This window comes from Apteryx mantelli, chromosome 4, assembly GCF_036417845.1.
Source record: "Apteryx mantelli isolate bAptMan1 chromosome 4, bAptMan1.hap1, whole genome shotgun sequence".
Taxonomy (NCBI): domain Eukaryota; kingdom Metazoa; phylum Chordata; class Aves; order Apterygiformes; family Apterygidae; genus Apteryx; species Apteryx mantelli.
In genome coordinates, this window is record NC_089981.1 from 53,555,623 (window position 1) to 53,578,672 (window position 23,050).

At 40.2% G+C, this 23,050-nt stretch overlaps 1 protein-coding gene across 1 annotated transcript in view; it reads left to right on the forward strand.

Annotated features, from left to right (window-relative positions):
* FSIP1 (fibrous sheath interacting protein 1) overlaps window positions 1–23,050 on the forward strand; it is a 169,306-nt gene that overhangs the window by 113,432 nt on the left and 32,824 nt on the right. The window lies entirely within an intron of this gene.

Sequence of the window (23,050 nt, forward strand, 5' to 3'; positions counted from 1 at the left end):
CGGCGGGCCAATCAGCGGCGCCGTCGCAGGAAGCGGGGGGCGGCGGCGGCGGCCCAGGCACTTCGCGGCGCGACAGGCAACTTTCCACGGAGGGGCGGCCGGCGCGGGGAGGCCGGGCCCTCTCCCCGCCGCCGCCGCCGCCGGCCGCGCCGTGTCCCGGGGCCGCGGCGCACCTACCTCCCGACGGGCCGCGCCGCGCCCGGCCGCCACTGGGGGGCGCCCCGCGAGCTCCTATGGCGCGGCCGCCGCGCCGCGGGAGACGTTTCTCCTTTTATAGCCAGCCCCGGGGCCGCGGCCGCTGTGGCCCCGACGGCCGCCCCAGGCGGCCGCCCCAGGCGGCCCTCGCTGCCGCTCCGCGGCTCTGCCTGCGGCGCGACTGCGGCAGCGGCAGCGCGGGCGCCGCGCGCGCCTTCCCCGCCGGGAGCGGCGAGGCCGCCGAGGAGCCCCGTCCCGCGCACCTAGCACAAACGGCGCCCGGGGGCTGCGGGCGCCGCTCCCCGCGCAGCGCTGGCCCTTCCCCGCCCCCGGAGCGCCCCCACCGCGCCGCCGCGGCCGCGCCTCGGCCTCGGCGCGGCCTCCCGGAGCCGCAAGTAAACGGCCCTGCCTGGCGGCGGCGCGGCCGCCCGGGCCTGGCGGCAGGGCGCCGCCCGCGGGCAGCGCGCAGCGAGCCCGGGCGCGGGGCTGCCGCGGCGGCGCCGGCACCGCCGGCGATGCTGGTGAGAGCCGCCGCCGCCGCCGGGCCCACGGGGCGGGCGGCGCCGGCTCCCCGGGCGGACCGGCCCCTCCGCAGGGCCCGGGCCCTCCGCCGGGCCGGCCCCGGGAGGAGCGGTGCGTTTCCGGGGCTAGGCCGGCTCCGCCGCCTCGGCGCGCTCCGTGGGAGCGGCCACGCTGCCCTTGCCGCCCGCTGGCGCAGTAGCCACGACCCGGGTGCACGGAGGGGGCGATGCAGCCCGCGGCGCCGTGTGCTCGCCCGGGAAGGGCGCGGGGCAGCGCGGGGCGGGGGCGCGGTGTCCGGTGCGCTGCGCCCGCGCCCTGCCCCTGCCGGCCCTGTCGCAGAAGCGCCTCGGCGGTGGCCGTCGGGTGGTGGCTTAGTGTAATGATAAAGCGGCCAACACTGTGCTTCAGCTGAGAACCTCCCTTGTAATCTGAATTTCAGGTGAGAGGAAAGCTTTTCATGGTTAAAAGGGCAGGTTCTCTGTCTACTGTCATAGTCGGTAGGACCAAAAGTGACTTGAGTGCCTGAAATTGTTTTGAAGTGTTTGAATTCCAAAAATGGCCAGTCCCTCTGCATTCCCCAGGCTTTTTATATTTGGCATTTGCTCCTGTGGAAAGCCGAGTGTCAGTGAGCGAGGAGAATCTCGTCAGTCGATTGCATGTGTGGTGAGGGAAAATTGGGAGTGCGTTTGGCAACCTCGAGCAGTGATTGGATTCTAAACTAAGCTGAGCTGTGTAAAACACATCAGGCAGCCGGACTGCCTAATGTACGAGGCATTAGTGCTCTACAGATTGTCCCAGGAAATGCCTTGGAAATTCTTGAGTCAGTGAATGAGATAGCTACAGAACTGTATATATTAGGTAAAGCCAAAATGATTGTCAGCCTTTCTAATTTAAGAGAGAGAGTATACCATCTGAAGAAGGCCTTTTTATTATATTCGTGCAGGAAGAACCTTCAATCCCTCAAGATTAAAAGCCAAGAGAGAGGGAGAGATGAGGAGAGCCCTGCCAGGAAAAAGAATTAAGAGACAGCAAGATAGAGAGACTGACTGATCCTACCTGGACAGAGTTAATTGACAGGTAGTTGTGCATTCTTCATGTTCAGTCCACTAAACCCTTTATATACTTGTTACTTTCTCTGATTAATTGTCTCACAGAAGTCAAAGGGACAGCTGTTTATATGAGCTCATATCTGTAAGCCCAGAATGTTACTATCAAGCTTTTCTTCATGTGGAAATAAGTCAAGCTGAGGTTAGATTTGAAAGGCCATAAGAGAATTTCAGAAGTGTTCTTACATTAAATGAGGAAGTTGGGGCAGGCAGCCAGGAACTGTCCACTCCAAAATGAAAAATAATGCCCAACCTTTATCTCTTATTTCATCCAAAGGTGTGTGGATGAATCTGTAATCTTATGTCAGAATATTCCCTCTTGATTGTTGTGAAAGGGGGACCTTCTTATTGAGAAATCCCTGTAACCTCAGTGAACTATCATTCTGAAAATGGGTTGTTCAGTGTTACCATAAAATGCATTGGAGCCCAAATAGAAAACCTCAAACTTCCTCAGAATTTTTAAAAGAATTCGTAATTTGGACCCATCTCTAAATCTTAAAGAATCTCTAGGAAGCATCTTATTACCCCAGAAGTACACCACAGTGATGGGGGCCAAATTTGGCCCATAATTTTAGCATATTCTTCACTTCTAGGTCCAGCTTCTCATCACAGTGTGTACACCTAGCTCTGATGATCTCTGTGGAGCTAATACTGATTTACACCCATATAGCTAATGTCAGAATTTGACACTTAGCTTTATTCTAGTATGTAAGAGAAGAGTGACTTGTTGAAACAGTTTTAGTGGATTTTACCTGTTATCATTTGGGTGGGTTGAAGCATGTGAGCTATGCTACAGCTAGTAGCCAGATCCCAGGGTGCCTGCATGTTTTATATGATGAATCCATTGGTCACTCTCTGACTGTGAATCTTGGAACCACATCCTTCTTACTTCCTCTTGAATTTGGAGTCCTTTTCACTTTCATTGAATATTCACTGCAGAATATGTTTCCAGCTCTGAAGCTTGTTAGTATAGCTGTATTTGAGACTGTAAATTTTTTTTTAAGGTAGTCAATCAATGCAGAAAGTACGGTTTCAGTCTAAGGCAAACCACAAAAAAATGTAAAATTGACATAATGAAAAGGGTGAATTTCTTGATAAGACCTTCTGCCTCGAATCTCTTTATAATATTATCCTCTAGCACACAGAATAAGAATTTTTTTTGCATTTAAAGTTACATACATAGAAAGTGGAATCTCAATAATCTATGCTGAAGCTGTAATTTAGGGATAATAGAACAGACAATGTACATCAAAATACTGCTGCTGAGATGCATGGTATTAAAACAATTTACACCAGATTATCTGATATGTTTTAGTCACATTGAAGGAAAGCTTTAAAAAGATACAGTATATCTTTTGCTAAAAGTAGAAAGTATATGAATATACAAATATAAATATATAAAACAAACTTCATGGAACAGCATTGAAGATATAGAGTGTTTTATTATTATTATTATTGTTATTATTGTTATTAATTATTTTACAACTTAGCAAAGCTCTGAAAAGTTTTTATGATGCACAGAATTCTTTTGGCTTATTTTGGGTGAGATTCATTTTCCCTTCCTTCTAAGTTTGTTGGTTAGGTCCTTCCTCTACAAAAATAGAGAGAGAGAGGCCTTTTCAGAAGTCTGTTGATCCCATTTATTTTAGGACAGATGAATCCCTGAAGTTGGATGAGAAGGATCACACATTTATCACTTCCTATGGTATATTTTCTGTTGGTTTTTATTGTGCTATCAGTAATGGTTAGCTCCCAAAGGAAATAGATACACGTATTGGAGGGGTGGAGATTTGTATGCAGGGTATAACCCTTTCCCTATGGCCAGGAATCCAGCAGATGATTGTTCAGCAAATCTGTCATCTCTGTGAAAGGGGCACTTTATGTAAATTACTGTACAAAAAATGTTTCTTTTTTCCAAAATATGTTGGTGTATGTGTGCTTGACAAGGATATCCTGCTTATCAGTGTTCTCTGTTTGCAGGCGAGTTCCCCATGCAAACCACATCTGCAGGCTGCCTGCATACAAAAATCAAATAGGGTATTTTTGTCTTTGAAGTTCTTGCATCAAATGCGGGCCTGCTTGCCTATCAAAAAAATGTGTGGAAAATTGCAAATGTTCGATTAATGGCTAGCTTGTTGAACTAAGTCCTAACTACTTAATAAGCAGAGATATTTGCAATTGAATTTCTTCTGAATTATCATGTTGGCACAGCACATTTGTTCACTGCTAGTCAGATTTTGGTGTTGGCAAAAAGTAGTTCAGTTTGATGAGAAGAACCTAATCTAAAGGAATTAACTGTAGTGACAGGATTTTCTTACAAGAGTTGCATGTAAGATTGTACTATTGTTATACCAGAGAAAAAGTAAAGCCAGTCAATCATTTTTAAGCCTTTTTCCCTGGTAGGAAAAATCACTTCTTTTTAAGAAATAGAATTTATCATAAAGTATGAAACAAAAAATACTCCCCCACTCTATTCCTGAAATGGAAAACGTTTACTGTACTTCAAAGTTCAGATCAGTTTGCTTTGTCTGTGAAGGAATAAAGAGAAAAAAAACCAGTATTCCCTATCAAAAGACTTTTTCATGTACCTCCTTTGTCAGCAATGGATCAAAGGTAACCTTAGATATAGGCACCTAGCCTCTGCCTCAGCAAAGTATTTCTAGTCAGTGAATTGTTAGAGCATGCATTCAAATTCAAGTGCATAGTAGAATTTCCTCAGTTTTCATTCAAATTCAGAACATTCTTGCAGATATGCATTTTCAAATGTTTTGCTCAGCAGAGGAGAGCATAAGTATGTATGTTTATACATTTACATATGGGGACCTTTGATCCCATGAAGTAAATGAAAGCTGCTAATTTGCATCTGTGAGCAGTCCCAGTGTGATTTTGTGTGTTACAAACAAGCAGCTGCAGAGCTTATATTGCTTTCCAGATAGTCACAGATGAAGTAAAGAAGAGACTTACTAAGTTTATGTTCACCTATCAAACAGAGCATCTCTTGTCTGCACCATTAACTTCATTTAACGCAATCAGGCAAGGCTGGATTATACACAAGACAGAACACATACATTTTACCACAAAATGACACCACATTCTAACAAAATGCTATAGTCATATACAAACCTTTACCCTGTTGTATTATTCTTTTAATTAGGCAGAAACAATGAATTAATCATGGGTCCAATACAGCATTTTAGTAATGTCATTACTTACATTGCATAATTTCTTTTAAACACCAGGGAAGAGGGCATTGAAAGATCTGTGCATTAGATAGTTTGGCTGTTGCTGGTAGTCATGAGATAGAGAAAGTGAATAACGTATGTTAAAAAAATGACTGTGCTGTCATTACGCAGCTTGAAAGATGTGCATTTGAAGTAACTAACAGAAGCAATGAATAAACAGTAATGTGCTCCTGAGAAGGAGATTAACTGTGTGCTAGGAGGTGATGCGTCTGGGAGTTTCTTAAATGCCAGTTGCTTAAAATGCAGTGTCTAGAAGGTACTGGAATATAGAAATAAAAATCCTGTGTTGTAATTTCCTAAGTCCCCTCGATGTTATCACTTCATCTGTCTGCTTTTTCTGCTTTCGCAAGAACTGATAGACCATCCTCTATCACAGTTCACCTGTGTTATGAATTTGGTGTAGATTAACAAGCTGAGGCAGACACTGAACTTCACTGTTGAGCTGTGAAATAAAAAGTATAGGCTTTAAGTCATCCCCATATTTTTTGCAAGTAGCTGCAGTGTTTTGAGACAGCAGCTGTTAGACACTGTGCACATATAGAGTAACTGTAGACTGCTTCAGGAAGAACACAGGCTAGAAGAGATTGTTTCGTGTTGAGGGAGGAGACTGAATAACAAAATTGCCTGATGTAGTTATCTGCAAGTTTTTATCACGAACAATGCCTTGGAGTCAGGGAAATAAGTCTTGCCAAGAGATTATTTTGAGCATAAAGTAATCCATGAAGTTTATGTCTCAGACTCCTTGAGACACTGCAGTTGAAAATCACATGCATGCTGCTGTCTAATGGAACTGTTTAATGAACATATACGAGATACAAAGTGCATATAAAATATGGGGACATTTCTTCCAATTTCAGATTTCATTTAGCCTTTTCTTTATCCCAGAAGTCTTAACAGCAGTGTTGAATACTGCAAACCCTTACTTACTCCTGTATTTTTTAAATACATCATTAGCTCTGTCAACTTGCTCACATAAATAAAGACTACTGGCGTGAAGAAAATTCTTTAGGATCAGATTCTTATACTGCTCTATCTAGAGCGCAGCCTGCTGTGACTCATGTCTTCTGAATTCAAATCACAAAAACCCTAATATATATATTGAAAGGGGAAAAGCTGACTCCCAAATTATGTCACATAATTACTATTGGGAATGGAAGGAAAATTTGAGAAGACTGCAGTGTGTTTGATGCTATAGTGTTGCCTAATTGCACAGCAGTAGAATAAGCAAGTGGTTCTGGAGAGAAAGAGTCAAAAGAGTCATCCAGGGAATAAACAAGTGGGTTGTATAACACACCTTCCTCTCTCCCCTTGAAAAATAAAACTCATCTCTCTCACTGTCCAGTCACCTCTACATTCACTTAAACAAAGCTACTTAGAATATCTGAAATATGACTATCTGACAACTCTCAGTAACATCAGAGAAACCAAATCATTTGATCTTTAGTGAGGGAAAATTATCGTGGTCCTATTAAAGGCTGAAGGCTTGGTTTGCAAAGAAGAAATAAGGCACAAGCACTGCTCTGCAACAGTGCTGTCTCGGGACACTTTCATTCCATGTTAAGAAAATCCAACAGGAAATTGCCATAGGACATTTGGGCTTTAAATTCACATCCTAACATATTGTTTTATAGTCTCCCTGTTTTAACAAGCACCTAAGTCTGATGAACACATCAGTGGAAATAGTTGTTAGGACTTGGGAAGGTAGACATCCAGATGATTTTATCCTGGATTTGAATGTAGGGGAGTTATTAGGGGTAGAATTTTTTGCCTAATTTCTTAAGGAAATGAGGCATAGGTGATCATACACACATCATGCTGAGTGTCTGTCTGTATTTGTGTAATGGATTGCTCCCTCCCTCCCCGCTTTGAATCTATTGTTCAAACACGATCAAATTTGACAAAGGAGCAGAAATCTTAGAGAAAAGAAGTTCTTACAAGTGACATGAAAAATGGGAGCTAGATAAAGAAAGAAAACCCAAATTACGCAGTAAAGGTGTCAGTCAGCTTATTCTGTGAACCAGTCAGCTGCCATATAGCCAGTAAAATGCTCCATCCATTTTCAAACATTATTTTCAAACATACACTCTTAACCAGTCCCAATATTTGCTTTCTTTTGCCCAGACAATATGTAAATGAAGTGGGGAGGGAGGCAGAGTGGATAGATGAGGTTGCTGATCTGGGGAGGAATTGAATGACATTGCAGAGTCGCAGAGAGCTGGGCAAGGGTGAATGGGGAGATACGGAACATGGCATACAAGTCCAAAGGAACCCAAGCTACTAGCTGGTTTTGTAAAAATTCTGTATTATTGGCAGTGTTCTTGAATGACACCATCAATGCATGAGAAAAGAGTAGAAAAGTCAGACTGAGATCTCAGATAATTGTCTAATCCAGTCTTCTGCAATAAACCAGGCTCAAGTATAGCAGACCATCCCAAAAGGAAAATTGCCAACCTGTTCTTGTAAACTTTTTGATCAGTAAGATTCCACAACCTCTCCAAGCAGTTTGCTCACCCCTCTCCACTTGAAGAAGTACTTTCATAATGCTGTTTTCTTTATTGCAAATTGGTCTGATTTCTTCTTGTCCTTCCTTCAGTGGCCACTGAGATATTGGTTACTGTCCCCTTACGAGCAATCTTGTACATAATGAAAGCCTGTTATCATTTATCCCTTCAGTCTTCTAGACTAAACAAACCCAGTTTCTTCAATCTCTCTTCATAAGTCATATTTTCTAAACTACTTCTTCTCTTTGGACTTTATCCAGCTTGCCTTTAGCTTTTTAAAAAGTGTGGTAACCAAAACTGGAGGCAATGTTCCAACTGAAGCCTTAATAAGCCTTAATAAGGCTTAGTGAAGAAAAATAATTGCTGTCTTTTATATAGAATATTTTGTCAGCATATGCTGGGACGACAATGGTCTTATTTTTTCCTTTTACCTTCAGTTTTGCAATAGTGTCATATCATTGATCTGCATTCTGTCTGTGGTTCAGTGCCCTCAAGTCCTGTCAATAGTTTTTGTTGTCTTGCCAGTTATTCTCACTATGTGTTTGATTTCATGTCCCTAAGTACAGGACTTGGCCTTCACTGTAATGAATTTCACCTTAGTTATTTTGCATACAAGACTGTTTGTAAGGTAGAGCTCTTTGTATCTGAACATGATTTTAGCCAACTTTGCCAAGGTAAGTGAAGGATGAAAATGCAACATGTGTCAGGTCTGTTACACCTGGGCAGGGCAAGCCAGGAAAGCCTATCTTCTTTTTGGAAGCGATTAGCAGTATTACTTTATTACAGAAATATCCAAGAATATTCTTTAAATACCTGTAATGAGTTCTATTATTTAGTTGTGGGGTTGAAATTAGAGAAGGTTTTAACAGCAGCATTTTCAAGAACAGCCACTTCAAGTTTTGTGTTCCCACAAAACAGCCTTAGATGTAGCAGCCAAATCTAAGTGAATTGCCTCCTAAGAAGGAGCCTGATTTTCTGCAGTGGTGAAGACATCCAAACTTTAAGGCTCTTTGGAAAACTTTGACCAAAGAAACCTATCTGGAAACATCAGGATGCAATTTGAGCTTCTGTATCTACAAAGACATGCTATCCTATGTCTTGGCACACTGTCTGAAGTAAAATATACAGCATTGCAGCCATGCTTATTAACTCAGGCATAGCACTAACCAGCACTGTCTCTAGACCACAGCTGGTGCATGTCTAGCTGGCTCAGTGTAAGATTGGCATTAGTGCAAGACTATCTGCTTTGTCCATTTAAGCAAATGCTGAATCTCATGACTTTTAGCTTAGCCAAATACTCACAATCCAGTCTTTTTTTTCCAGTCTTATCCTCAGTGGCTATATAAAATTGTACCATCCCTTGATGGCAGCCTAATATTTTTCACAAGCAGTAAATGTCAATAATTGAGGATACCAACTGCAATTTTCTCTTAGGAGCTTTTATCTACCTGACATTCCCTGTGCAGAGTGGTGCTAAATGCACTTATTAAAGAGCTTATTCATCAATGCTTATATTAGATAGATACTCCTGTAGATTGCTAACTGTTGCATGCATGTGTGCACATACAGTATCCTTGCTCACATTCTCAAGCATGTACAGATTTAAAAAATGTTGCTCTTGATGCAAAGTGCATATCCTTTTTGGAGATTTTTAATTGTACCTTCCTGCTTTTGTCTCTCATCACTCAATTTACTTATTGAGAAACAACTCTAGGCACTGTTTGGATTCCAGTACATATATTTTCCTCTTACGGCTCTTCCTACAAACATACTCCATATGCTGAGTCCTAACAAAAAAAATACTGACTTGGTGGCATGAACAACTTTTTTTGCCATGCTGAGAAAAGAGCATTATTTAATGTACAGCTGCCACAAAACCAGATCTGCTAAAACATATTTCAGAATATGAACAATAATTGCAAACCAGACCTAACATACAGCCTCCAATTCACCCACAGAAATATAAGCGGATCAAGCATGTATATATTGCATTTAATAAAGTATATATCCTCAGAGAGAGATAAACAGAGTATTTCTGCTTTTAGTTAAAAATAGACAAGAAAGATTAAAATCAGGAAGACATTTAGTTTCTGAGGTTAATAAATCAACGTGTAGCTTTTCAGTTCATCACATGGTAGAAACAACCCCTGTATTGCTGAATAAATCAGTCTGTGTTGCTTTGTGTTTGACAAGATGTTTATTTCTAAGCCGGCAATACTCCATACAAAATAACCCATCTACGAACAAGTAGGAAATCATGTTTAATCAGAGCTTTCAGAAGACAGAAACCAAAAAGGAAATGGAATGTGTGATTGGCAAGAAAAAGTACGCATTTTCCTTTGCTCCTTCGTTTTTCTCTGTTGGAAGATGTTATTTGAGGTCAGGTAACCCCTGTAGGCTGGAGGGAAAAAAACCATAAATCCAAACCCCACTGCCTATGATATGTTAAGGAAAGGCATGTTTGTGGAGAAATTCTCTGAGCAGCTTGTGTCTCTGTATTTTAGAAGCAAGCGACTAAATATGTGAAGCTGTATGAGCACCGTTATGAACCTAAATGGAGACAGGGAATTCTGCATATCTTTTTGCACCTAAACATGTGTAACCATAAGGTTGTGAAAGAGGATAATTTTAACAAATTAGAATGTGATATTAATCAGATATTGCTGTATCATATATGACGATGATTTTGGGTCCTGACCCTGAGTAGGCTAGCTGCTATTGACTGTATCACTATCTGCATGTTTTTCATACATAGTTTTATGTCAAGTGCATTGTCAACCAAAACAGTCTTTTCCTTCTTTCATAATATCCTTACTAGAAGGAGAACAGACCGACAGCCACATCTTTCTGTCGGAAAGGCAATATTAGAAGTTTTCTTTATTAAAAAAAAACATGGTGTGTCCTGAACTTCTTCATAAATAAACAAGATATTAAGTATATTAATAGGTTAAAAGGGACCATATAACTACATGCATACAACTGAAATGCAGAAAGTATGTGTATAAAGGTTATGGGGTTTTTAATTTGCATACCACTGGTAACCACAAAAGGGAAATTTTGACAGTATTTATAATGCGTGCATTGATACATTTATAGGGGGAATGCTAACTCATTTATGGTAATTCATCTGCTTTTAAAGTCTGTTGGCTTAGTGTTTTCTCCCTATAAATGATGCTTTAAGAACATCAGCTTGTAGTTGTTTCATGAGGCAAGAATGTTAGCAACACCAAGAGTATTTTCATTTATTTTCTTCTCAGAGTTACAGCATTTTTTTTAATTGCAAAACTCCTCTTTAATTACCATTGTTATTTCTACAGTGGGAAGCTTACCCTGTTTTGGAATGTTGGTTTTGTACTTAATTCTTTGCCTTCCCAGCTTGTGTAATTCTGCATAGGCAATTATTAAAATGTAAGCTTGTCTAACAGCAAAAAGACCACAGGCATTGCTGCATAGAGATGAATAGCTGCAGAGTCAAGTAGGGAGTGAAAAATTTGAACTCGAGTAGGAAAAAGGCAGAGAACAGAACATTCGTGGGATCATTTGGTGATGGTACAGAGGATGGAAAGTCCACACTTCTGGGCCTTGCCATTCACTTACCACCTGATATGAGGCAAGCCAAATGAGTTATCCATACCTCAATTTGTCCATCTCTTCAATGAGGACCATAGCACAAACATAGTCACAAAGTACATATAGCTTATCAAATATAGGATGCTGTTATGAATTCAAAGTGTTTGAAAGAATTATATCTCTGTCGGTAAATATTTCACTTTTACAGATCCCACTAGACAGATTCTTTGTACTCATTTTGGTCAAAAGTCAGTAGAGAAAAGAATATAGTTAGTTGTACTATTTCTTTAAGAAACTGCTTTAAGAACAGTTTAATAAAAACTCCGCTTTTGGCGTTGGAAGAGATGAAGAGGTTTCAGCTGAACTGCATTAGGCAAAGCTCAAAACTTATCCAGGTGTCTGGAGTGAGGTAAGGAAACAGGGATAAGAACTAAAGGCTCAGGGAGGTTCCTGGAGGATGGGATAGTTGGACTGATTCTCAGAGCAGGGCCAGGCAGAACAGGGCTGGTGCTTTTTCTTTCTTTTGCACTTGCATATAAGCTTTTTTATGCTTTGAAATCTTTTAAACCTCATGCCTAAAGCCTTGTATAGGGGCATACTTTTGGTTAAGGTTTTCACAATAATGCTAGGCTAGTTGCTTTTTGCACACTTTATTTATTTTTTTTTTTAAGCAGAAATTTCCTGCTGTCCTAGGTCCAGAATGGAACTGGGTCTTTTGCAGGCATCTGATTCTGCATTCTGTGTTTATCTTACCTGGGTCTGTTTAAACAGTGCAACCTCATTCTAGCTGCTAGGTTAGTAACTGTGGTGGGATAGCCTTAGGGATTTATAGAGCTACTAGCGAGGACAGGAATAGCAAGTTGTTATCAACACCCCTGACTCTGATCCCTAATGACAATCTGAGTCACTGTTACTGGGACTGTTTGTTATTGTCCCTTCCTTTCTGAATGTTCATGTAGGATATGGTGCTGAGAAGACAACAGGAAATGATACTATAGTGTTAATCTAATAGGACCAGAAAGTTGATGGGTGTGAGTATGGTGATTTTTTTGTTTGTTTGTTTTCTTTTTTTGGCCTGATGGTCAAGTGACAGGATGTTCTTCTTCATGTAGCTTGTATTCTGCTTTGGGTCATGTTCTCTTTTCAAGTTTTAAGTGAGGAAAGCGTTTGTTTCTCAGAGCTTATTTTTTGTCTCATGATGGTATTCATTACTAAAACTTTAGTAAAGAGTGTGGCTAGACATACGATGCAAAACTTTAGTCATTTTATCTTGCATTATTGGTGAGATGAGATTTACCTGAAAAACCCAGCACAAACCAGGGAGTGATGTACAACAGGATTTGTACTGAGACACTGTACACCCTAAAGTGATAAAATGCTGTAATAATGTCATGAAAAAATTGATCATTAGAAAAACATGTCCATCTGTAGCTGTATAGTATGGGATTATGTAAGTTTACTGTGTAAAGAAATGCACCAGGAAAATGTGGTAATGTGTTCAGAAGAATCAGTTTTGCAGCTACTGTTAGAGATGGCTATATTGTTGCTCTCTTCTGGTTCATTCATGCCTTCAGTTATAGGCTCTGCTTAATTTATTGCAGCTATGAGCAAAGACACATGTTTTCTCAGCATTTGCAACAAAGCTGAATGCGTTCCCTAGAGTTCCCAAGGGGGTTCAAGTCTTAAAATGTTCAGATAAATCTCCAGTCATAGGAATGCTTAACCAAAAATATTGTAAAGGTCATTTTACTAAGGGGAAACAACAAAGTAAACATCTCTTGTATACTGGAGATTCCTTACAATGATGAGAGTTGGTGCATGAAATGGTTTTAGGAGAGGAAAACAAGCATGTACAATATAAATACATAATATTTAGAATGACTAGGCCTTTCATTTTGTCTGTCACTTCAAAGATTAGCTCATTTTCATAAAGCAATAATAAGACAAAATTTATAGTTTTGTTATAAAATTATTTTGGGAAAAATAGCTGCTTTGAAATTTCTTCCTGTCCATATTTGAGTACGAGTAAATGTATGGCTGTATAGGTAGTTTGGGAATGACACAAGTACTGCATGTGCTTCTAGCATGCACATGGTAGAAGTGCACTTAAAAACTATCTACTGACACAGTATTAATTTAATGAATACTGTTACCTAGAGTGTTAAGTGCAGTCTGCTTACTGAAACATTTGGAATCTGTGTGGCTGAGAAAGTGACCTAAAAAAGTTGCCTTTAGACTTTTATATAACCTCATCTTCACCTGGCTGCATTTCAGCTGAAGTTTTCAACAGTCAGTAACTTACACTTTCATGTGAGCAGCAGGAAAGACCTCAGACTGAGGGACAGAAGGTAGAGAAATTAATTGCCTAAAGAAAGGGAGGGGGGTAAAGGATGGAATGAGGAAACCATGAGAATAGAATCTCTGTGAAACTTGGTGACGATGACAGTAAGATTATTCTTATTGTTTGGTTTTACCCTAGGCCCCATAAAACTTTAATCCAGTCATGTGGGGAGAGGACAGTAGATTAATGTAGAAATTATTTGTACGAAAGAACATGCACTGGAACATGCTTTCCTAGCAAAAGAGTTTGGAATTGGCACTCAAGATGTGCAAAATGGGAGCAAATATTTGTTTTTGAAAAGGCCTCATAAATAAATAAAAAAATAATCCCCCTGAGATGGGAGGAGTATCACTGACAGTATGAATATGTCATACCATATGAAGAGTAGAGCAGTTACTTGTGTATTGCAATGGCCAGAAGAATGAACCAATATTGTTCTTTAGCAACATAGCAGCTGTTATTTTTCCTCTGGTGGTCTTTTTTTCTGTCAGGTTCTGAAGGGTGTTTAGAATCTGACACTCTCTCTGATAATTTCTTTAAGGGGAAAGTGTAGCTGCTAGTTTTTGTTTTTAGTTTTAGGCAAAACTCTTTGCAGTTACATGAAGTGCTTCACAGGTTTTTCTACAAAAAAACCCCAGCTTTTTATTTTGGCACAGATTCAATCATTAATTGGGTTTTGTTGCTGTTAGGAAATTGAGCAAGATAGTATTATGTTCTTTGAGGAAAGCTTATTTTTCTAAATGAAAGTCCATTTTCATTTGGGTTAGAAGTTGGTTTCCAATCAAAAGAAATGGGAACAGATAAAACAAGGAGAATTAGTAGGGGTAAAATACTACAAAATGCCTAAAGTGTCTTAGACTTACAAAAGGTTTGTGTAACTGAAACATGCTCTAATTTTTTCACCTGTACCTTTGGTGTAAGAAAATTTTAACTTCAAATCTTACCCTGCCTTGTTCTTTAGTGATATTTTGCTGTAGCATTGATGTTCTAATGTGACTTACAGTTTTAATAAATGCTTTTGCAAGTCAAGGGATAAACTGAAGGTCAAAATATTTTTTTGAAAATGGGAACTTAGGCTCTGAAGACCTTGTAGATAGTTTTGGCAAGTATGCTCTGTGGTCCAGAGTGTTACACTTATGTTGAACACAGCCTTGCTCTGTGAGCTTTCATGTTGCTTTTGGTGAGAACGTGTATGGAGGGCACTGTTCCATGGAAGAGCAGAAAACTACAGCTCTGGTCTATGGTCCAAGTTCATGAGATTTCAGCAGCTTTGAGTATCTTAAATAGAAACATGTCTGGAAATAGCTACTTATGGAGTCCACTTCCTGGCTATTGCTGGAAGTGTATCATAAAAGTCCTTTCTTTAATTGGCCAAGTTCTATACTAAGAATAATTAGGTTTTGCCTTTGCTGCTTTGATGGAAAGCCAGTTATAGAATCTCACTTTGGTTAGGAACCCGCTTTTAATTTCCAACTTCAATTTAATTATGAAAAATTTGTCATTTTTGACAATATTCAACTTAAATTGTTCTTTTTCATCTTGTGTTTTTTCTCTCTGAACCAAGTATGGTTCGGTTTTGCAGTATGTCCTCTTCAGCCTTCAATTTGTAGGCTGATCCCTTTCATGCCAAGATCCTTCCCCTATCATCTTAGCAACTTTCCTGTGAGTATGTGTCATGGATATAAATGATCAGACTTGTACACTGTACTCAAGTGAGGTTGTTGCAATGCCTTTTACATCATTGACCTTCCTTAGCTTAGCTGGAAATAAACTGACAAATATACACTGACACTCATTATTATTTCAAATTATCTGAATTATCCCTCAATCCCTCAGTGTGGCAAAGAGAAATGGTCACTCTTTTACTTTTTTCCTCAACCATGTATGTTTTGATAACCTTATGATGGGATAGCCAATGGCCAAAATATCATCCTTCAATTCAGTCATCATATTGCCAAAATATGCTTGCATCAAAGGACTATACTTAACAGCTGTGCACTCAGAAATTTGTTCACATCTTAACACTGACAAGTGCTGCTCATATTTTCTGTATCTCAATGAGAGATGTTTTAATCTCTTCCCTAGAATAGAACTTAGAAAAGGAGGCTGTATGACACTTTCTGAAGCTGCTGAGCACTTATGCTTTAAGTGTCTGAAAATTACATACAGCTTTTTGTCATTGGCCATCAGAGAAACTTTGCTTTTATCAGTGTTTACTTTAGGAAATCATTAGTTATCATTCTCCTTTAGGAAATGATGTTTCTGATGATAGACTTGAAAGACATGTGACCTCAGCTAGGTATTTGCTATTTACATAGACAGGGAAGACTGATGCAAGACCCTACCCTCGTCAAAATGAGGTTTAAAGAATTAAGCTCACAAATGCCATGCATGAAGTAAAGGATTTCTTGGGGAGCTGGCAAAGATCTCATGGCCAGTGATTTCCAGAAAAAGGTGGAATTCAGTCCTGAGGCCTTTTTTCTGCTTTCAATGCATACAGTTTTTATGTAAAGGTTTCCAGGGCTAAGATTTCTCTGCCTTTTTGGTGCATAGAACAGTTTTCACAAGATGTTTTCCAGAATTCTTCACTATGTGTGCATTCACTCACACCCACACGCACCCATCCACCCACCCACACACCTCTCTAGAAGAATGAACACTGCATGTCACATGAGCCCAGCAGAATTATGTCCATCAGATGTTCATTTTTGCTCCTGACCTCTACCCACCTGCCCTCCTTTAGTTTTCATTGTGAATAAACAGCTCTGATAGTGGGATTATTCTTAGATTAGTCGGTGAGCTCTTTAGCTTATTTTCTATGGCCTTGTTTACCTTGCAAGAGTCATTGAGCCTGAACTGAGTCCCGTACAAATGTCACAGAGCACAATGGCCTGGCATGAGTAGTAGGCACAAAACCCCAAGACTATTACCCTGCATAGGAAATGGCAGTGGTAAAATGTTAATGGCATGTTATCTGAGCTGGAATGAGACTGAGGGCTCTTGCCAAAAAAACAGCAGAGACAGAGTTCTGCAAAAGATCGGGGTGGCCTACCTGAGATAACTACCATCTCCATTTGGCGATAGACACCAGCAAAGATCTCAAAGCCTGGTCAAACTGGGCTTGAAGAGCAGAATAAGATTGCACTTCAAGCCAACTGTGGACCCGACTAATGGGAGAAATTATTCAGCACAGCAGAGATCAGAGTAAAGCTCCTTTATTTAGGCGAACCCCCTTTTGTTCTGCCTGCTCCCAGCTCCTGTGTCTGGAGGACATCACTGAAAATGTAGATCATGGACAGTTCTTATTGTGGTGACTGCGGTATGGAGGAAGCTTTATGTTTTAAGTTCCAATAGCAGCAGCAGAAATATGGAGGCTAATTTACCACATTTTTTTCCTGGGCTGCAGTTTAAATTTATCCTTTGGCTGAATCATTGCCTGTGCTCTTAGTGTGGCTCTCAATCCTTTCTTTTGCACCCAGAACTGTACAAAAGACTACAGTTCAGAGTCAGGATCTCACATCTCTCTTCCCTAATGTCCCTGAATGATGACATTGAGAATTGTGATTTATAAGCTGATTTAAAGTTAGATTTTAATGTTTAAATTCACAAATGGACTCCCCCTCAAAATAGTCACTTGCAATCATGAGTAAGAGCCTCATATCAGTCTATTGTTTTTATCTTGGAAAATACTGATTCCTAGCATAGTAGATGCCTATTGTCAGTTATGCACTGAATTTTCTTTCACTCTCCTCCCTCCAAATGTCATCAAAACCAAAATTACTTCATTTTGTCCCAGTGTGGATTTTTTTCTGAGAGGCTATTTGGATTTGACTGTGCCCGCAGTACTCTTGGCAGGCTTGTAATAGGCCTATAAACTTCCCAGTTGTGAGTGGCTGTTGGATAAAAGCGTTACTTTAAAGAATGACTTCAGGGTATTCATAGAAGATTCTGACGGTCTTACCCAGTGGATTTTCACACAGTGGTTTTTGCATCACTGCTACAGTTTTCCCCATGATTTCCTCATATAACCCATTTGAGTATGAAACTTATTAACATGTCTTTGTTTTTAAATGTCTTCAAGGCAAAAATGTGGAATGATTGCAATCCCAGAATGTTTTAAACCCAAATAAAATGACCAAAGAAAAGTCTGAAAAACAGGAGGGAAAATCAACACTGAGGAAAAAATGAAGGCTACTAGCAAAAAAAGGAAGGGGGCTGGAGTCTCCTGGAGCTTTTGTTGAGTCATAGCCATGCCAGCCTGCACCTCTGGGCTTCTCCGACATGTCTCTGTACTGATATGCCAGTCTGGAGGGAAGGTTAGGATTATCTGAAGAATGAAGAGGAATTTGTCTGGATTCAGAGCTACTCGCTGCCATAGGAAATCTCCCCCAGCTTCAATGAGCTTTTAATCAGGACCTCACTCTATTGCAGGCTCCTGAGTGAACCTCCACTTCCAGATCTCAGCTAGAATTGATGACTTTGTTTCAGGCTGGTACATTCTGGTGAATCACTCATCCATTTGCTATAGTGTGCATAGAAGAACTGTTTGTTCCAGAAGTGAGTCTGAATTAGAAATGTCAGATCCTGATTCAGCCTTTCCTACAGTTCAGGGGTGTTCCTGTCTGGTCTTTGGACCAAATCCCTCCCCTTTTTGCCCTAAACAATATCTATCTACAATATACCTAGAGAAAGGTGCCGTTGAGTAGCACTGTCATAGTTCATATCGCAAGGAAAGCTAATGAATGCAGAAATCATATTTTAAAAACCTTCATTTCAACATAATGAAACCAGAAATCACACTTAACCCATTCTTGCCCTGGCCAAAACAGCTAATTAAGAGCTGATGTCTCAAATTAATTTTAGTCCTGTGTGAGTGAATTAGGAGGCAGGACTTTGTGGCGTTTTCAGTTTGCAGAGTGCTTGTTTACTAAATCTTACAATGTTTGCCTCTTCTTTGAGAACAAGCTAAATCTGGGAGTGTAAGCGAGCGTGCTGCGAGATTTAGTGCATCTGACATCTGCAAAATAATGGTTCTCAGCCAATATGTTTATGAGAGAATAAGGCAAATAAAGATTACAACATATATAGGATTACACAGCATGGTTTTAGCATTGTCCTTTTCCAAGTAACTGCTACAGTATATGGCATCTGTGAACAATCCTTAGTTTGGCATTAAACTTTCAAAAAGCCTTGACTGGAGAGAATGGAAGAGCACTGTTTCTTCCTGCACTTTTTTGACCTTACATGTAATAGACTTGATTGATGTCTCTCTCATTTGCTATTTCCTTCTGTGGGATTAACATTTTTTATCATCAACAACTAGCTAACATATTTTATTTCAGTAAAATCTGCTAGTCCTTCTTCCTGGCAAAGTAACAGAAAATTGTCTTCAGAATTTGATTTTGGTGTGGTAAGCTGGAAGAGAGAAAATATTTTAGTGGAGGGATCAGGGCACCTTATCCCATTGAAATAAGTCATTCTGTAGATGAAATATAGCCTGGCCCATCTGCACCAACACCACTTCAGTGCCAATTCCAGATGCAGGGACCAAAGTCAAAACAAGAGCTTGACTTCCAGAGAAGAACAAAAGTTTCTACAGACAGCATGTTGTAAATGGAAACCAAGGCCCATTGCATGCAGCGGGCTGGAGTTCACTGCTGCTGACTCCTGTGTGAATGCAGAATGATCCATGGAGGTAATGTCTGGGATGACAGCAGCGCAGACGGTGGCCTGTGCACATCCTGTGAGCCAGCTGTTTGTGCCTTCAGCCAGGCTCTGAAGGGAAGAGGGATTCTTCAGGGATTCCTTTCTTGCACACAGCTTCCCTTTTCCTGCTCATCAATAGGCCTGGCTTCCCTGTAGTTTTCCCAAAGGGAAACTCACACATTCCTGGGATGAGGGGTCTGGTAGAAAGTATTTGCACATGGTGGGCCATTGGTAATTTATTTGCTGAGGTGATATAAGGACAAGAAGTGAAAGTACTGCCGGTAGTCTGTGATATAGTTAATCTTTTCATTTTCTTCTCATTTATGTAGTGTAACCAAACGTAGCTATGACAGGTGCCTTGCAAGTCATTAGTAAGGTGGTGTCTTCCCCAAACACTGGCTGAAGGCTTACATATTCTATCACGCTGCTCTGAAATGTTGCTTATCATGTTTTTCTTTCACAGCTTTTGTGGTATCCTTCATATTAGCTTATTCACTCAGGATATTTTTTCTGTTTCCCAATCTATGGTATGTGTCTGCTTATTTTTAAATAAATGCTAAAGCTATCACTGATCAATCAGACCCCAGTGCAAAAGTTCAGGTCCTGAAATATCCATTCATTTCTCTCTGGCTATTGTCATTTTAAGTGGACTAGGGAAGTGTGTAGTAACTTGCTGCTCTTCTTCAGTGAGCCTTTAAAAACCTAAATGCCTTCAGATAAGTTGAACTTCTGAGTGATGCTCAGAAGAAATGTAGTTCTGACAGTATTTTTGGTAGAAGCTAATTTCCTTCCAGTACCAAGCTGTTTGGCTTCTTAATGTTAAATGTGTATTTTAGAGAGATGTATATGCTGACATATATGAAATAAGATTGTCACATTCCTCTCATCTCAGCTAGAACTGAAATGACTATTTACTTCAGCTGTGGCATTATGCCTAAGTATTAATGAGGTACTTCACTGAAGAGAAGACATTTGGGAAATGATGAACTCATTGAGAAACCCATTCAAGTATAAGGAGGATAAGAAATCTATGAAAGATTAATTACTGTTATTTCATTCTGATACATATAATTTAACTGACACTGTTTTATATCCAGGAGGGAAGAATATTTTTCTATTTGTGTCATATAAGAGGCCTTCCCAAACAGAATGGATTAATGCAAGTCTTCATCACAAAGTCATGAATTAGCTCCCCAAAGAGCTAATGAACTTATTTGTGGATTACATTCTCACTGTATGACAGCAAAATGGAACATTTTAACTACATTACATTGAAAATGCAAGAGTCATAGAAATGACAGATGGAAAAAGACTTACTAGCTCACATTTCTTCCATTAGTAGGGCACAAGATACTTGTTCAGCATGTCACCATAATGCTGGGATCATTCATTTTCTCCCCTTTAGGACGCTATATTATAAAAAATAATCAGACAAGAAATTTCCCAAAGCTCAACAGGTGACCCTGAAGTTCAGAACTCCCTCGAGTAGGAACGAGCCTTTGGAAAGCAAAAATGAACCCAACAAACTGATCTTTCTCAAAGCAGGATGTTTTTGACCAGCCTGATGACTAAAGAACCTTCCCTAAATCCCCAAAGATCCTTCTGCCTGCCAAAAATGCTCCTTCTCACAAAATTAAAGGAGCAGATTATTTTTAAAAATTGTTTTCCAGAAGTAACTTTTCTGATTTACTTAAATGTTGCAGAACCAAATACTCTTCCAATTAAAGTACTTTCTGAAGGGAGATATGAAAATGTTTGTGTTAAAGATCCACACTAACTGGGTAGTTATGCCTTCTTCCCAGAATGATACAAAGTCTTATCTGCTTCTACTGTTACTTTTAAACTTCCTAATCCTATAGAACATGAAAAGTCAAGCCCATTTTTATTACATGCCTGGAAATGAAAATGCATGGGCATCACCTCTCCTTAGAATGCAGTATGGTTTACACATCTACAAACATTCTAAAAATAATTTAACTTTGCCCTCTCTTAAAATAGCTAATGGCCTTCAATTCCAGATTAGTGATTCACAATTAGCGATGTTGGAGGCCATAGGTATGAAAGAAAAATGGAATAGGAGTCCAATGGGAGCTGCCCTATCCATTGACACTGTCTTACGATAGTGTCTCTTACAAGGCTAAGACATATTTTTCTCTTAGCACTAAAATATATCTTCTTCTGACGGGGATGATTTTAAATAAAAGCATGATCTCAATTATTTTACAAGTTCTTAAAGATGGTATTCTGCACTTAATAATAAGGAGGGGGTAATAATAATCCTGGTGTTTTTTCCGTCATTTACCATGGCTAATTTCTGAGCATAATGCCTACTCTGAGCTCAATCGCTGCTTAATCTGCCTGTTAAGGCCCAGTAGAATGCCTTATTTTTCAATAATAGTGTGTCATAGTCAATGCTGTTACTGTGCATGGTTAGGCAGTCCTACCATCTTCCATATCTCTGCATCTCACAGCTTATTGAATCAATTCCTGACTTGATTTACAGATGCATTTCTAGAAGAGCCTGTGACTGCATTAGAAGAAATGTAGATTGATAGTGTGAACACAGTTATTTTGTCATGATTGTATGGTATGTTCAAAATTATTATAGGAAATTGAAAAACTCCATCAGCAGATCTTTCTGACTGCTCAGCTCACATATAGTTGCAGAAACATTTTCCAAAAGTGATCTGCAATAGAAACATTTTCCAAAAGTGATCTGGAATTATTTTCAACAAGCAACAAAGTCACTTAAATTGGCATGATAAACGCTATTGGAAAGCTCACATGTTTTGAACTAGACTGTTTTGTTTTGTTTTGTTTTTTTCCTGAAGGACAGAAAAGCATAATACAAAAAAATTAGGTTGTTTTCCTCCTTAGCATTCCACTGTCTGTAAAGTGCTACAGTAATCTGATATACAGCTGACCTAGTCCCATGCTACTGTATAGGGCTTGGTGGAATTGCAGTTCAAGGCTCTGCTCTTTGCTCCCAGGCTGGCTTTGTTCTCAGTCTCTTGATGCTCTGCATTATATCCTTAGCCAATTCAGCAGCAGTATTACACATGCTCACGAGGGAATCTCTGTGCAGCCTTTCTTGCAAGGAGGGATGAGCTGCCTCATTTGAGACTTTGCATATGGGAGGAGTACAGAAAAGAACAGGATGATTCAGAGTCCCCAGAGATGCAAAAATGTAGCAGTAGACTGATAGGGCTCTGTCTGGGCAAACTGGATTTGATTCCCCTATGTATGGTAGAAGTTAGTATAGCAAAAGCCATAGCCTGCTTGTTGACGGTTTTCCCATCAGACCTGCATTTGACTTCCAGCCTTTACAGTGCTAGTAAGCTGTAGGGCTATCACTGTTGTGGGGCAGAAGATGAAAACAAAGAAGCTAATTCCATGTTTTGGATCATTCCAATTGCCATAGTAGCTGTTTGTTTTTCTCTTACAGGGTTTGGCTTATTAGTGTCTTTCTTTCTTTCTTTCTTTCTTCCTTTTCTTTTGAAACCATTGTTAATAGGGCATGTAAATATTTTCCATGTTCTGCTTGGACATGTGCAATCTAACCTCAGCCCTTGTGAGAGCTTGCACTTCCAAGACATGAATATCTGCACTATCATAAAAAAGGAGATGAGGTTACAGGTTTCCTTGAGGACAATCAATATCATGAGGTTCAGGAAAAGTTCTCACAGGAATTTCGAGAAATCCTAACTGTTTCCTGGCTCAGTAAATTCCAATGTGTACGTGAGCCAACCCAGTCTTTTGTAAGGTCTCATAGTTCTGGAAAATCTATTGATGAACAACATCTGCTTGCAGCAGTGCCTATTTGCCATAAAGAACTCCTGTTTGGTGTTTTATGGCTTCCCCATATGC